This window comes from Dromiciops gliroides, chromosome 6 (assembly GCF_019393635.1).
Source record: "Dromiciops gliroides isolate mDroGli1 chromosome 6, mDroGli1.pri, whole genome shotgun sequence".
Lineage (NCBI taxonomy): Eukaryota > Metazoa > Chordata > Mammalia > Microbiotheria > Microbiotheriidae > Dromiciops > Dromiciops gliroides.
The window spans coordinates 18,664,236-18,681,986 of record NC_057866.1 but is presented as its reverse complement, the minus strand read 5'-3'; the positions used below and the strand labels follow the sequence as shown (position 1 = coordinate 18,681,986).

General features: G+C 35.5%; 1 pseudogene; it reads right to left on the bottom strand.

Annotated features, from left to right (window-relative positions):
- Nucleotides 1–10,083: 10,083 nt before the first annotated feature.
- On the bottom strand, nucleotides 10,084–11,052 carry LOC122731526 (annotated as a pseudogene).
- Between the last annotated feature and the right edge of the window lie 6,699 nt (nucleotides 11,053–17,751).

Sequence of the window (17,751 nt, the reverse complement as noted above, 5' to 3'; positions counted from 1 at the left end):
GAAAGCAGGCTGTGGTTATTCACAGGCCAGGAAAGCTGAGAAAAAGCCCAGTTACCCCCTGGACCAAGCTGTAGCTCAGAACAGTGTGTCCTAGAACAACGCTACATTTTAAGAAGAAGTTAAAAGCCAAGAAATAGGTGGTCAAGATGAGTAAGAAGAGAAGACAGCAGACCATCCAAAACTTCTTTGGGGACAAGGTAGAACAGAATATACCCTCAGAAGAAGATAATAACAAAGTCAAAGCTCCAACATCCAAAGCTTCCAAGGAAAATATGAATTGTTCTCAGGCCTTGGAAGCACTCAAAAGGGACTTTGAAGAGAAAGTAGGAGAGACAGAAGGAAGATTTAGAGAGCTGGAGGAAAGAATGGAAAGAGAAATGAGAGAAATGCAGGAGAGTCATGAGAAAAATTCAACAGCTTGAAAAGCCAAAGGTAAAAGGAGATACAAAACCTCTCTGAATAAAATAATTGTCTAAGAATGAGGATTGAACAAAGGGAAGCTACTGACTTCATGAGAAACCAAGACAGAATAAAGCAAATCCAAATGAATAAAGAAATAGAGGACAATATGAAATACCTTTTTGGAAAAACAGCTGATCTGGAAAATAGATCCAGGAGGGATAATTTGAAAATCATTGGACTATCTAATAACCATGATCAAGGAAAGAGCTTAGACATCATCTTCCAAGAAATTGTCAGGAAAAACTTCCCTGATATTCTAGAAGTAGAAGTTAAAATAGAAATTCAAAGAATCCACCAATCACCTCTGGAAAGACATCTCAAAAGGAAAACTTCCAGGAATATTATAGCCAAATTACAGAGATCACAGGTCAAAGAAAATATTGCAAGCAGCTAGAAAAAAGGAATTGAAATACCATGGATCCGCATTCAGGATAACACAAGATCTAGTAGCTTCTATATTAAAGGACCAGAGGGCATGTAATATGATATTCCAGAGGGCAAAGGAACTAGGGGAGAGGGGAATGAAAAACAAAAGAGAAAGAAAGAAAGAACGCTGAGTGGCCAATTCTTAAAAACATAGATTATGAACTGCCATTGATGTGTTTCCTTTTACTCTATAATCAGGGAGAGAAGACAATGAGCTCAAAGCAAAATGATTTACTGACAGCAGAGTGAGAAGGGAGATGATTTGGTATATAGTGGAGAAAATGCTGAAATTTGGAGTCTGAAGACCTTGGTTCAAATCCCAGCTATGCCATTTAGTACCTCTGTGACCTAAGTTCCTCTTAACTAATTGCCTCAGTTTTGCATCAGTTTTCCCATCTATATACTGAGGGGATTGCATTAGGTTACCTCTGAAATCCTTTTAATAACTTAATTTGATTTATAGAAATAAATAAATGGGGGTCACCAAGGGGGCACAGTGGATAAAGCACTGGCCCTGGTTTTGGGAGGACCTGAGTTCAAGTGTGTCCTCAGACACTTGACACTTACTAGCTGTGTGACCCTGGGCAAGTGACTTAACCCTCATTTTACCCCCTCAAAAAACAACAACAACTAAACACTAATAAATAAATAAACAAACGAATGAATGAATGGCTAGATAGATAGCTAAATAAATAAATTAATGAAGTACAGGATGTTCCAGAATTCTGTTGCTTTTCAGTCTAATCTGATTCTTTGTGACCAAATGGGCCAAAGCTTGCCATACTCAAATTAGTTCAAGTTCATATTCATCCCTTCCATGATAGTGTCTATCCAACTCATCCTCTGCCATCTCCTTTTCTTTTTCAATCTTACTCTCACGAGTCTTAGAGTAGTTTTATACCTTAATAGCTTAAAACAACACTAAGACTTTTGGAACTTCTTATACAATTTGAGGAAAGGTGAAAGATAACTAGGGGATCATGACTGGAGGTGTTATTCAGTTGATTGTTAACAAAAACTAAGGTGAGAAGCAAGGTAGCACTGTGATTTTTGAGTTAGAGGATTAACAAATCAGTCATTGTGGCTCAAACTTAAATGTGTACAATTAATGTGGTTTAAGTGTGAACATAGCTGAAGCCAGACTGATAAAGCTTTAAATGCCAAGATGAAGAGTGTGTAATTTATCTTTCATGCATTAGGGAGCCACTATAAATCACAGATTAAAAGAATTGTTATGAGATGAATTTGTCAATTGCTGGAAGGATGATTCAGAAAAGGAACGGGCAGCTAGGTGGCACAGTGGATAAAGCACCAGCCCTGGATTCAGGAGGACAAGAATTCAAACTGGGCCTCAGACACTTGACACTTACTAGCTGTGTGACTGTGGGTAAGTCACTTAACCCTCATTATCCCCAAAAAAAATCAGAAAAGGAAAAGGTTGGAAGTAAGAAATCCAAATAGGAGAACTGGAATCCAATTAGAAATCAGGAGTCCAATTAGGAGGCTATTCATTTAGTCCAGGCAATAGGTGAAGAGTTCACCCACTTGTGAAATATATATTTGAGCTTACTCTATGGACTACTTTTCCCATATTGAATTTTTCCTAGTATTGTCAGTCCATAATCATTTATTAAGTACCTACACATGTAACTTTTTTTTTATTGCTTCTATGATAAATTTAGAACCAAGACCAGAGCTGACTTTTAGTAGTTCCATGATAAGGAAATGGGCATTCAGTTACATAGTTAATGACCTCAAAATTATGTCTCCCATTTGATTTCTCCACTGAAGGAAACCCTATGTACCAGCATAGCCATAGTAAATATAACATATTCTGTTTAGGAGAAAATTAGTTAAAATTAGGTTATTGATTTTAACTTTGACATTTCCCTTAAACTACCAACCATTTCAGTGAGGGGAAACAAAAAAATAGATCGGTGGTTGTGCATTATGTAAATCAAATATTAGTTTGGCAATATTTTTCTACTTTTCAATCAATTATTTTAGTATGCTGTAGATATAATCTAAACTCACAGGAAACCATGTTTTAGATGTATAAACAGAATGAATCTTAGGACTCTACCTGATGTAGTTCTTTTGTGGAAGAGTTCCCAATGATGATTGAAAAAATGAGTCAGAGAAAACAATAGTGTGATGGCTGCAAAAAGGTCAAGTCATCTAGCTTGGTGCTTGTTTTAAAAGGAAGGAAGGATATTGTTTTAGCAATTGTGATATCTTCTTAGGGTTTGGGATTCATAATAAATGACATCTGAACATGAAAATTCCACATCTGGAATTTGGCATCTTGCATTATACTTCATCATCATTATACTAACTTAAAAAAAATCAGGTAATCCCCTTCTGGTTTCTGAACATATGCTATCAAAAAATAATTGGAGGAATATGTCACCAACTTCCTTATACAAAGGAAATCCCAACTGTTCTAACCAAGATCCGGGATAAGGGGAAGGGGAAAGGGTGCAGGTGGTTATGAAAGTGAAGGAGAGGGGGTAAAAGAGTGAAACCACTCCACCCATGTAAGGAGGGGGGAAGGGGGAAAAAGAGAGGAATGGTACCAGGAGCTGGACATAGGAATGCAAGAAAGGAGGGGTGGTACTAGGATGGGTTTGCACTGACAAGAGACAGCTCTCCTGCTTGTCCACAGAGCAAGGGGTGGGGATGGTGCCTTAGCAACAGGATGGAATATCGACAGAATGGTCTAGCAATGACAGGGACTGGGGGCTGGGGACTTTCCAGACCCCAGCCTCAGAGTCTGAACTGACTTAAGTCCACTCCATATCCCACCCACTAAGAAAAATTCTGCAGCCCTTATAGGTCTGTCCTATAATATAACTACCACCTCTTCCCTACTTCCACTACTCACAAGATCCACCCCCACTTAAGCTTAGCCCAGTTGACCTGGGTTTACCTGTTGACTGTCATCTGTGTTCAAAGTGGTTCATTCTTTATTAACTTAGAGCAAGAAGAAAACCCTATAAGGTTGAAGCAACTAACTTACCAACAGCATGGGTCTATCTAGGAGAGCCTTGCAGAATATCACAAAACCTCAGATCTCTATCTCAACTTATTAAAAAAAAATAACAAATCAACTTACTCAAGATAAAACATTTGTAAGATATTCAAGCAAATATCCTCTCCTCCCTTCTTGGTCCTTGTTTTAACAATACTTATTAGTATCCTTCCCATCATTTATGAGTGATATTTATTTCAATAATTAATGTATTTTTTAAAATAATAGATTAACAGTTTAGTTGCTTCCCTATTCTTCCAAGACCACAACCTCCCATCTTCTACCAATAAAATAATAAAAGAAGCCAGTCTACTGCTGACATACCAGGAAGATTATTTGGGCACCAAAAGTCAATGTGGTCAAGTTTGCTAGTTTCCTAATTCCTAACTTTTCATTAGGTACATATTTGATACATGTTTTGGCCAATAAACTGTATTTGACCAATTTATTTGGCCCAAACTATAATATATGACCTTTAGATATGATGAAAACACAGTACTTCATGTATTATACAATATTCTTCTTCATGTTAATACTCCCACTTATGAGATCATAGATTTCAAACTAGATCTGATCTTAGAAAGCATCTGTTCCAACCCTTTAATTTTACAAATGAAGAAAGTGAAACCCAGAAAGTTGCCTAAATTCATATAGATAAGAAGTGGCTGAGATCTGCTGTTACTTGAGTCTTGGAATTCAGATCCACTGCTTTTTCCATTGTAATAGAATGCTTACATAACAAAAGATGAAAGAATGGTCCCCTAAGATTTTCTCAGAGTGCTTTAGCTTATGTTTTCTGTTTAAATGTTCTAGAAATATTAATATAAACTATGGCCTTGCCATTTTAAGCCACAAGAGCAATACCATTTCTGTTACTGTGTTGCCCTAATTCTGGTTCCTACCCCAATTTATTGTTAAAGTGATAAATATTCTAAGCTATTAAGGATGTTAAATAATTGATTTACTCTCCCAAATCAACTGAAATATTTTGTCTTACCTGAGACAAACAAGTAGCTAGATCCTCATAAATCCATAGAATAGCATTTGAATACCAGGTTTTATTGATGAATGTTTCCCAAAGGAATCTGGTTGTGAAGCTCATAACTCAGTCAGATGCTGAAAAAGAAATTAAATGCAACCATGGGGAACACTAAACAAACTGAATTTTAATTGATGAGCTGCTCTGGGGTTTTGTGGGGACAGAAAATCTAAGCATGCTTTTCACAGAGTGAGCACTGTGGCAAAGAATGATTTTTTAAAGTAAATTCTGCTTTCAGAACATTTTCAGTTATTAATAATACTGCTATCAAGGAATACGAATACAACCAACCATAATCACTCTCTAGCTTCGTGGATGTCTTGGATAAATCCAATCTTCCCTTTATGATTCATCTGAAATATCATTCTTACTGTGAACCTTTCAACTCAATTAAATAAACATTAATGTTGTATGCACTGCATGCAAAACAACGTATGGAAAGTCAAATACAAAACAGTCCCTGCTATTGAGTTTACCTACCGCCTTATCTTTTATCTAAGTTAAAAAACAAATCAACAAAAACAAAAAGCAAAACAAAACAAAACAAAACATCCCAGGTGCCTTTAGTTAATTGCAAGGCCCTCTGCTACCCTTGTCATTTATACTCTATGGATAGATTTAAATGATTTGAATTATGTTTTTAAAATGAATAAAATAACAGAGAAAACATAGTTTCTGTCACAGCAAGCTAATAAAAATCAATGAAACTTGTATTATTTTCTGACAAATTGACATATGGCTTCAAATTTTGTCTAGCACTTGCTTCTAATTTAAAATACGACTTTCCATCTATTATTTTATTCATTAATTTCCTTAAACTCACTTAAACGTGAGTGCTTTAGTGGTGATTCATTGGTGACGATGATGATGATAATTTTTTTGCCTATGGATAATACTTTTTCAGTGCCTGATACTAATCAGTCTGCCAGCTTAATTTCCATTTGCCTTGGCAGGGTCTTAATTAACAAGTCATAATATATAACTTTGTAGATGTTGAGAATATAATTTTTCTTTTTCAAAATGTATTTTTTATTTTTAGTTTTCAGAGTTGTGAGGGTTTGAATTACTTAAAATACATTTCTATGTACCTCCTTCAGCTTTCCTCAAAGGGATTATTTTTTATGACTTCCCTTATTTAAGGACCCACAAACATCCCCTTTTTGATTTAAGATTCACTGTTTCTTAGAATTTAAAAGAAAATAAGTAAAACCTGCACCAATTTGATCCATCCCATTGATTCAGTTTTTCATTTAAATCAGTTGAATGTGCAGTGGTGGTGGTTGGCTTACTGCATGTTTCTTTCCTTGAAGCAGTTCTTTCTTTTCAGTGTAGTGCTTTGTTTAGGTTTTTGTTTGTTTGTTTGTTTCTTGTTAGAGGGGATTGATTCCTTCTATTGATTTCCAGTATAGGTCCATTTAAGAACTGTCATTGTAGAAATGGTAATTAAATGCACTGATAATCTTCATAATAGGGTATTTCATCATTCATATTAGTATTTCCTCACACACCCAAACTTCCCAGTTTCTTAACAGATTCATTTGCTATGACCTACTCCATTCTACTTCAGCCACACACAGATAACTATGCCCTTGATCTTGCCATAACCCACAACTATAACACTTCTATGTTAATGAATTCTGAAATTCTCTTATCTGATTACTAGCTTCAGACTTATCACTTTTCTCTTTACTTTCCAGTATCAAACTGAGCATGCTCTTCTATCTGCCCCACTTTCTTATTTATCTTTAATCTCTCCCCAGTCTTCTGCTTGTTTTCCTATTGCCTATAAACTTAACCAAAGTTATACCTTTCAAAAAATTATCTATTTATTCATTTTATTGTAATTTTATCTCTCAAAATTGTATATTTTAAAGTACTCAGGAGCAGCTGGCGCACAGCTGAGATGGGCCTTCAAGCTTGGGAGGAAGAAAAACGAATGAGACTCAGGAACCTAGGGGCAACAGAGAGTGCAGTTTTCCAATGTCCTCATTGTGGCAGGAGCTGTGGCTTCTGTATGGGACAGCACAGTCACACTGTGGCCTGTGGCTCTTCAAGGCACTGATTCATGGTTGTTCTCGACAGGTGGAAGCCTACTACTACTACTTTTGGTTTTATAGTTTAAAAATGTTTTACTTTATTAATTTTTTTCAATTTTGTTATTTTTTCCAAGGGAACTATTTCTTCTTTTAATTTTTTTTTAAATGACTAAAATTTATCTTTTCTCTATCCTACCTTTCTACTCTTATTCTGTATTGAAAAAAAATATGCTCAGTCAAGCAAAACAAACTCCCACACTGGCCATGTTTTCACACATACACACACACATAACACACACAGACACACAGAGAAACATATACACATCTCAATCTGCATTTTGAGTTCTTAACCTCTGTTAGCAGGTGGGTAACAGGTTTCATCATAAATCTTCTGGAATCAGACTTGGTTGTTGTATTGATCACTTTTTAAAATTCTTTCAAAGATTTTATTTTACAATTTACAATTTTGGTAACTTCACTCTGCCTTAATTCATGTAATTCTTCCCAGGATTCTCTGAAACCAGTACTATAGCATTCCATTACATTCATATACCATTATTCAACCATTATTCAGTTGATGGGAATTCCCTTAGTTTTCGATTCTTTGCCACCACAAAAGAGAGCTGCTTCAAATATTTTGTTATGGGAGAATGGGGTAGGGGGTTTGGGGTTTGGGATTGGGGTCCTTAGGAATTCCTCTTTAAAAAATAACACCCTCTTGCACACAAAAGCAGTTAAAATAAGATGGTAGTTTATTTAGGGGCAAGGGAAGGGAGGGGAAAGGACACCATGAAAGACATCCTTGGACTTCTCATGGGGAGAGAGGTATGGCACAAAGCATGTGGCTTTGAGATACCAATCTCCTTGAGCAGGAGACTGGCAGGTACTTTTATAGAAGATTTATGGAGGTGATAGTCTGACTGTGAAAAGTTCCTTTAGTGAAGGAGGACCATCCCCCACTTGTGGTGGCTGGAGGGATTGGGTGGGGGGTGGCTGCAGATCTCTTCAACACAAAGGAAGCAGCCACACCTAATCTTATCACCCAGGGGTTGAGGGAGACTTGAATGAAGGGTGGGGGTCACAGAGCTAGCTCAGTCCCAACTGGTTCCGCTTATCTAGGCATATCTGTCCTCTGGTTTAGTTTCTCAGGGAGAAGATTCCTTGATGTGCCCCAGAGAACTTCTGAGGTGCTCTGTGCTCATAACAATTTGTTGGATAATTTTCTCAATCAAGAAGGATGGGGTCTCTTGCAAGGGGTTTATTCATCAGTTGTTGGGGGTTTAGGGTGGCTTATGACTATGTATCAAAGATAGGAGGCCAGTCTGAAAGTACAGAGGTGTATTAACATGCAAAGGGGACTGTTCTCTAAGTAGCAATTTCAGTTTCTAGTGGTTCAGATTTAATTTTTCCTAATTTTTCAGTTCTTCTTTATGTATAGGCCAATCAATCACCAGCATTCTGGCACACTATAGGATTGATAAGTAACACCTTTCACAGGAGAAGTATGAGGAGAGAAAAGTGGGAATCAGTCAAGGAAAAAAGGAGGAGGGGTGTTTGGGGAGAATATTTTCCATAAATCTGTCAGCATTTTTAATCAAAATGAGAAAACATTCCCTGTTCAAGAACAAAAGGAAGTGACCAAATATTTTTTATCAATTGTTAAAGGAGTCCATTTAAACAAAACTACAGGTATCTTATCAGTAAGGGCATAAAATTCTAGCTATGAGTTCTAAAATCTAATTGATAATGCTCTAAATCTCACATATCCAAGGATACTAAAGAGTTTTTATTGTTGTTATTCAGTTATGTCTGATTCCTTGTGACCCTGTAGACCATACCATGTCAATACTGCCCATGGGATTTTCTTAGCAAAAATACTTGAGAGCCATTTCTCTTCCAGTGGATTAAGTGGATTAAAGAGAGAGGTTAAGTGACTTGCCTAGAATCACAGAGCTAGTAAGTGTCTGAGGCTAGATTTTAACTCAGGTCTATCCTGACTCCAGGCCCAGCATTCTATCCACTAAGCCACCTAGCTATCTTCCACTAAGGAGTTATTATAACAATAGATGAGACCATCTATTTTACCATGTCCTTGCATGGTTTGTAGCATTTTATTTCTCCTTCAACAGTGGTGAGACTTTCTACTATAAGGCCTCCAGATGGTTGGGAGATTCATCCATAAATATATCATGAACTGATTGAGGTTCCTATTTTCCTCCACTTTTTGTTTATACAAACAGGTTCTTTCCCTCATTCATTTTTATCACTTTGGTTTATAGTTTTAGTAATAGTATAACTGGATTAAAGAATGTACAGAGTTTAGGAACTTTTTTGTCATAGTTCCCAATCACTTTACAAAATGGCTTCATCTATTCAGAACTCTGAGGGGATTGTTTCTGTTGAAGCTCTGGAGTTTTGGAATACTGCCTCATTGTTATAATTTTTCTTTTACCTAGTTACTAATTATTTCTATGATTTGTTTCCTAACCTACTTATTATTTAGGTTGTTATTAAGTTTTCATTTAAGTCTATGTTTTGGCTTTTTTTGTTAATTAGAATTTTATTTTGAGGGAATATGGATTCTAAAGACTATATAACTTTGGCTTAAAATATTAATTTAAATAATATATTTATTAAAGATGTAGAAGTCAATGAGGTAGAATATTACATCTATATTGCCAGACATAGTTGAACTGTTGATTGTTTTTGCTGACCTCCTTTTTTCTCATTCTTGAAGAAAATATTCTCATGTTTCTGAAGAGTAGTAAAGGTTTTACCTATTTTGGTTAGACAAATGGGGAAGAGAGAAATTGAAATTGTTGATGTAAAACCCCCCAGCACTAATAAGATAACATTTTAAAACAAATACACATACATGGTGTTGTGTTGTAGGATTTGATCAAGTTGAACTCTTTTGAGAGTGATTTTGAGCATCTTTTATGTGATGGTGAATTGAGAGGAGAGTTGAACTGGAAGATTTCCGGTGTCTCTTCTAGTTTTAACATTCTATGTAAAATTATGTTTCTTCTTTTTATTATAATTCATCAGTCTTTAAAGGATTAAGATAATGAGAAAACTTAGTTTTTAAGTCACTTTCTTGATTTAATTAAAAGAAGGGCATAATTACTATTTCTTAAGGCCTTCTTCACAGCATCCTTCACCTCCTTATTCCTCAAACTATAGATCAAGGGATTTAACATGGGAATGATGACTGTATAAAAGACTGAGGCCATCTTATCTGTATCAAGGGAGTGGTTTGAGCTGGGCTGTAAGTACATAAATATCAGGGTCCCATAGAAAATCATGACAGCCACCATGTGTGAGCCACAGGTGGAGAAGGCTTTGCGCCTGCCCTCAGCTGATTGCATCTTTAGAATAGCCGAGATAATATACATGTAGGAGACAAAGATAACCAAAAATGAAACAATAAGTAAGATTCCTGCACAGGCAAAGATCCACAGTTGTTTGAAATGGGTGTCAGAGCAGGACAGCCTCAAGAGAGGCATGTCATCACAGTAGAAATGGTTGATAATGTTAGAACCACAGTAGGAGAGGCGAAAGGTAAGGATAACATGGAATAATGCAACCAGAAAGCTGTAGATATAGGGTATAGCAACAAGCTGAACACAGATTTTAGGAGACATCAGAACCATATAAAGCAAGGGGTTGCAAATGGCCACATAGCGATCATAAGCCATGGAAGCAAGCAGCAAGCATTCTACATTTGTGAAGTTAATAAAGCAGCCTAATTGAATAGCACATGCATAAAAGGAGATTATATTTTTCTCATATAAAAAACTTCCCAACATCTTGGGTGTGATTGAAGAAGAATAACAAAAATCTACAAATGCAAGATGACTTAGGAAGAAATACATTGGAGTTTTCAGTCGTGAGTCCATTCTGATGACTATGATAAGACCCAGATTGCCCACCATTGTGAACACATAAATGAACAAGAACATTATGAATAGGGGCATCTTCAACTCCTGCTTGTCGGTGATGCCCAAGAGAATGAACTCCGTCACCCTAGTGAAATTAATCTCAGCCATTTATTCCATCAGGGAACCTAAATGGAGGATTAATGATAATAGACTGGTTAGGTGTCACCCTTTTCCTCTCCTGTAAATTGTTTTCCTCACTGCCATTATCATAGCTATCAATAATCAATAATTAATAATACTTTTGTAATTTACCAGTTTTGCTTGAAATTAATCATTTTAGATAAGCAGGGCAAAGATTACAATTCTCATTTCATAGCTGAGAACATTGAGGCTCAATTTGCCATTCAAGATCACACAACTGAATGTCTTCAATATATTTCTTTTCCAACTATACGATAATGTGTTAACCTCAACATAAGAAGCATGTTTATATGTATCTTAGCACAGACACTGTGTGTGTAGCCTCCACTTATCCAATTCAATAAGCATTTTTTGTCATCTGCCAAATGCAAGATATTCTCCTAGATTCCAGGTATTAACAAAACAGAAAACCATTCCTATCCCCAGGAAGTTTATATTCTACAGATGTTGAAACAACATTTAAATATTTTAAAAATATATAATGAATTTTAATGACATAGAAAATGGTAACAAAAGAAATATCCAATGTAAAATGGCATCTGAGTTTATTATTATAATTACATTAAAAGGGTTTTATGCCTTTCTTTGTATTTGTAGTGCTTAGCACGTAGCTTATAATGTAGAAAGCTCTTAATAAGTGTTTATTGACTGGTGGATTGACATATAGGAATGTGAGTATTCAAGAAGTTAAAGGAAAGAAGGAAAGCATTTATTAAGTGCCTACTACATGTCAGGCACTGTGCTAAATACTTTACAAATATCTCATTTGATTCTCATAAGAACCTTGGTGGCAAGTAATATTAATATCAATTTTACAGTTTAAGACACTGAGACCAACAGAGGCTAAATGACTAGGCCAAGGTCACACAGTTCAAAAGCATCTGAGGACTTATTTGAACTCAGGTTTTCCAAAATTGGACCCGGAACTCTAACCACTTCACCATCTACTAATGGCTTAAAGGGATTAAGTAACGGTTTTCAGTTATGAAAAAAAGCCCTGCATGAATAGACAGACCTAAAATAGTGAAAGTTTAGTTAGGGAAATAGCACATAGGTCTGTTTGACTGGAACACAAAGTACTTACAGTGAAGTAATATTTATTCATGTTTTTTGTTTTGTTTATTTTAAAAATGTTTCAATAACTACATGTTTGTTTTTTTCTGCGAAATCATATGTATTTTAATTTATTTGTTTAAAAACATTATTCTGAGTAATAGTCTATTGGCTTTCATTGTTATCAAGTTCCATGATTCAAAAAAACAGACAAACATGGTTAAGAATCCTTACTCTGAATGTTGGATCTGGAGGTAGATGGAGAAGAATAAGTAGAGATTCTTGATCAAGGAAATGACATAGTCATAATTGGTTTCTTTGTGGAATACAGTTTTACATGTTTTGAATTTTGCTGAAACATGTGCCTCTAACTTGGATTAAGTTCACTTTTATTACAAGTCCAGAATCAATAGAATTGTAGTAATAGCATTAATGGAAAACAATGAAGATGACAGTAACCATGGACAGTGAATCTAAATGAAATCATAATGATCTTTGCCAATGGATTTCTAGTGTTACAAATCCTATTCTTCCAGTATCTAGTATGGAACCCAGCAGGGAACAGATAACCAGAGCAATCAACATAAGTTTGACCTTACCTGTTTAGGGGACCATAGAGAAGTTTGAATTTTCTGTTTGATTTGTTCTGTCAATTCTTTTAAGACAATATACAATTCATTATGGGGAAGGGTTGACTGCACAAACTTTTATTCTTTTTTTCTTTTTTCCTTTTCATTTTATTTAGAATTTCCTTTGTCATATTGATTTTTTAAAATTTTGTGTTTTAAATTTTCTTCCTCCTTCCTTCCTCAACCCACCCTATGAAATCAAACAATTCAATATTTCATACATGTGCAGTTATACAAAAACTTTTCACATTAGTCACATGAAATTTCAAATGTTACACTTCTGACTTCTGGACTCTTGTTCTTGACTCTTGAATTTAAATGACATCTCAAGCCAGGAGAAATGTCAATTTGTACTGACTAAGCTCTGTGTTCTGCACATGAGCCTTACTGGTCTTGCCCAATGCAACCATCTCCTCTCCCAACCCCTGCCCATTAGTGGTTCTCAAAATCCTGTACAGGGAACTCATTAAGCTCCAATGGAGTGGTTTCCTTCACCATTATTTGGCCTTAGTCTATATGATTATATACTGACCAATACAGTGAGAAAATAAAATTGATTACATTTCTTAATTTTGGGGGGGGGTCAGGGCAATGAGAGTTAAATGACTTGCTCAGGTTCACACAGCTAGTAAGTGTCAAGTGTCTGAGGCTGGATTTGAACTCAGGTCCTCCTGAATCCAGGGCCAGTGCTTTATCTACTTTGTCACCTAGCTGACCCCTCTTAATTCTATTTTTGTAATTAATTCTAGTGGTAGCTGATATTTTCCCTTGGATTTTGTATAACTACTTAAATCCCTTTCTTTGTCTCTGAGTTGAGAATTCAGCTTTCTTATGAGCTGTTATCTCAAAAAGCACATTAATTAATCACCTTAATTCAAAGAAACATTACCTCTACACATCTTACTTCCCATATAAAATTAAGGGAGATCTGTTATCTTACTCATAAGCCCTGCAAGATGTAACTTGGTTCTATAAATCAATCATCATTCCTCAATGACAAGGAGATGTTGTTGCAAGATCCAAATTTCAAATTTCCAGCAAATCATAGTGTTTTTCCATCTATGTTGCTATGTGCTTTGTGATAAATTATTGTTTTCCCCATCAGTGATGCTGCCTCTAGCTTTTGAATTCTACATGTAAAATTTATCTCTCTGCCCACATTCTAGTTCTTTTTGTTTGCTGTGGATCTAAAGAATCCTTTTATTGGTAATCACTAGCCTTAACAATGAGTGTGCTCACACCTTTATGCCTTAATTGACCTCAATTTCAATCATGATAACTGAAAAAGCCCCTTTAAGGAAGCTAATCTACTCACATACAGGATGGTACTATCAATGACAGCCCTTCAAAGTCTCATTTTACCTCAGAGCCCTATTAGTTCATTGTGCTCACCTGGTAATTACATGCCTATTGTCTTGAACTCAGTCACTGTCAGAATTGCCATCTTCACCTAACTTTAGGAAAAAAAAAAAGGAAGAGAGAGAAAGGAAGGAAGGAAATAGGAAAGAAAGAAAGATATTGTACCAGTGATAACATGTTTCCATTAAATTACTATTAGGGAAATTATCTCATTTTCCCGTCATGATTCTTCTTTTAATATACTTTTTTTTTGTATATTTCACCATGTATAAATGCTATTTTTTTTTCGCTAAAAAAATACTAATGTGGAAATGTTTTACATAATTACACATGTATCACCAGATTGCTTACTATGCCAAGGAGGGATTAGGGGAGGGGGATAGTCAAAATTTTATAATGAATGTCAATTACTTTTACATGTAAATGGGGAGAATATTTTCAAAATAAATAAATGTTATTCACTTGTCTGTAGTCATCATTTTAAAAAGTTATTCTTAATAAAGTATAATCATAGTTCTTTCTAAAATCTTGATCTCTCCCTCATTAATTTTACTGATATTAAAGGAACCTCTTCTGATAGGCTACTAAGGTACCAAAAGACAATATAATCATGTTCACTAATTCGCTGATTACTAATTATTCATTAGCCACATATTGGACATAATCCATGGGGTCAAAGCAATTCCTCTGGCTTTTGTTTATAAAAACATACTTGAGGGGGGGCAGATAGGTGGCACAGTGGATAAAGCACCAGCCCTGGATTCAGGAGTACCTGAGTTCAAATCAGCCCTCAGACACTTGACACTTACTAGCTGTGTGACCCAGGGCAAGTCACTTAACCCCCATTGCCCCACAAAAAACAAAAACAAAAACAAAACATACTTGAGAATTAATCAAAGACCCAGTATTTCATATATTATGTAAAAGTCTTAATTTAAATAAGATTCCCAGTTATCAAATCATAGATTTAGAGCTGGATGTGTCCTCAGAAGGTTTATCCGCCAACCCCTTAATTTAATGAAGTTAGAGATTTGAACCTCCATTAAAATAATAAAATGATCGAGGTAGGATTCAAACTTTTATACCCTCAACCCTATTCTAGTGGGTTTTCCACTGTACCATACAACCTTTTTCAAGAAATGATAAGAAGTCATGGTCACACAAATAATTTTTCATAATTCTTAAATGAATGTGTTCCAAAAATCTATTCAGATTTTCCAGTGATTAACATGGCATTCAACTTTTTCATTCTTGTAGATTCTGACAGTGGTATTATTATTTGTTTTTAACTATTGACATGGTGTCTCCTAGCTATTTAGCTGACTTAATTATATGGTTAAAATATTATCAGTTTGTTCATGTTTATAGACCATCTTAAATACTCTTACCTACCTAGAATGAGGAAACAGTTGTCTCCTTACAAAATTTAGGCACAACAGTGAAATACAAAGTTTTATTGATGTCTCTGTCCCAAAAGGATAACTGTCTTCTGTCCCTAAAGATCATGACTCAGTCAGTCTTTAAGAAAGAAATTAAGTACAAACTCCCTGGGGAACCTAAAGTAGACTGGATGTTAATTTAGAAGCTACTTTGGGTTTCTTCAATACTGAAAACCTAATGCTGTTTCTAACTGGAAAAAGTGCATAGTTAAAGGAACTAATTGGACAGCGAGACTTACAAGGAAAAATACTTTTTGTTCTTTCAAATAAATGTCTCTTTTTTGCTACTGTTAATAAAATAACTATCGTAACTCAAGTTTTTTTTTTTTACCTCATCAGATAAATGTTATGCTTCTTTCTAGGGTCACCTGAAATTCCAGTTTCTGTTATGAATCCTTTCCCCTGACAAATTCTTTTGAGAGAGAGACAGAGACAGAGACAGAGAGACAGAGAGGAGCCAGAGACAGAGAGAAGTCTTAAGTATGAACATTTCTGTTTGATTGAGAAAAACTAGAGACAGACATCACTGAAAATAAGGAAGTTGAGAACTCAGGGGGTAGATGATTTGAGATGGGAACGTGTGGTAATGGAAAAAAAAATGAATGTACGCCAAATTTTGAAAGTGTTAAGAATGAAAATTACTTGCATCTCCATAAATGACAGAAACAAGGATCTGAGCCAGATGAACTGAAATTTATTGTAACTCAGTAAGTATTCTCCTTGGTCCTACATTTGCCTTCCCTTTTCTGTTCTGTGCTCTTCTTCTTCCAATTACTTTTTTTTTTTTGCAGGGCAATGAGGGTTAAGTGACTTTCCTGGGGTAACACAGCTAGCAAGTGTCAAGTGTCTGAGGCTAGATTTGAACTCAGGTCCTCCTGAATACAGGGCCAGTGCTTTATCCATTTTGCCACCTAGCTGTTCCCTTCACATGTTTTTAGAAGCCTTTCATTTCCTTCATAATTCCCTTCCCCTTCTTATCTTTCTAGTCTTTTTTCACTTTACTCTCCTCCACCCTGAGAGGCATCCTTTATGATTAAGAATTAATAAGAAAAGGGGAGAAAGTCAGCAAAATTAACCACTATATCAATTGAGTCTGAGAGTATATGCAGTAATCTAAGGGAAGAATCTCTTACCTCTTCAAAGATGGGAAGCAAGTGATTTTGCCTTTCATGATGTCCAGTTTTTTAAATCAACCATAAATTGTTCCCTGCCTATGAAGTCCTGTTCTTTGTGCTGTATTCCCCAAAACTATGTATAAGAGTTATACCCCTCATTCAGGGTCTTAGCTTTCCTGAGGAAGCTGAGATACTATTTATTGGTAAATTAGTGCTTTAATGATAAATTGATCATGCTCAGAGCTTTGCATCTCAGTCTATCTTAATTTTAACTGTTACATGTGTCAAAATTAATGAAGCAATCAATATAGGAAAAATAAGATCTTTAATCAAGGTAGAGGAGCTATAACTCAGAGTATCACAAAGCAAGAATTCTAGTAATACCCAAAGATGGGGACTGAGGATAGGGTTTATATGGGGGAATAGAAGAAAGGGAGCTATAAGACTGCCCTTGGGTTAAGTATGGAAACTACTTAACTCTAAATAGAAACTTCTCAACTCTAAATAGAAACTGTTTAACTCTAAATAGAAACTACTTGACTTTAAATAGAAACTACTTAATGTAAATGGGCCTCTAACATAATAATCTAAAATCCAGGGAGTATGCTGGGGAATCTTTGGAAGGGGGCATTTTGTTTGGGGGAGATCTGTAAAACAATCAAGGATCTGGAATTGACAAAACAATCAAGGATCTGGGATTGACAAAACAATCAAGGATCTGGCAATTCAATAACCTGGGAATGGGGAGTAGGTGAGGATCAGCCAGTTCTCAGTAAATTTTGTTTATCACATGGTGAAGATTCACTAGCTTGACCTATTTGAATAGATTGGGTTTGTTGTGAAATAAACCAGTACAAATGAGGATAGTACAAAGGATCCATTCTAGTTGTTACAAGTCAGTGTTTTCCAATTAATTAGGTAATGACATATATGTTAGGGTAATATTTAGCTTTTCTAATTAGTTCTACAGGAAATCATGTCTATGGTTGTGGATGAAATCCCTCACAAAATAAGGAAAATGTTGAGAAAAATACAACTAAAGATAAGTTGTTCATAACTAACTTCATTGATAGTCACCAA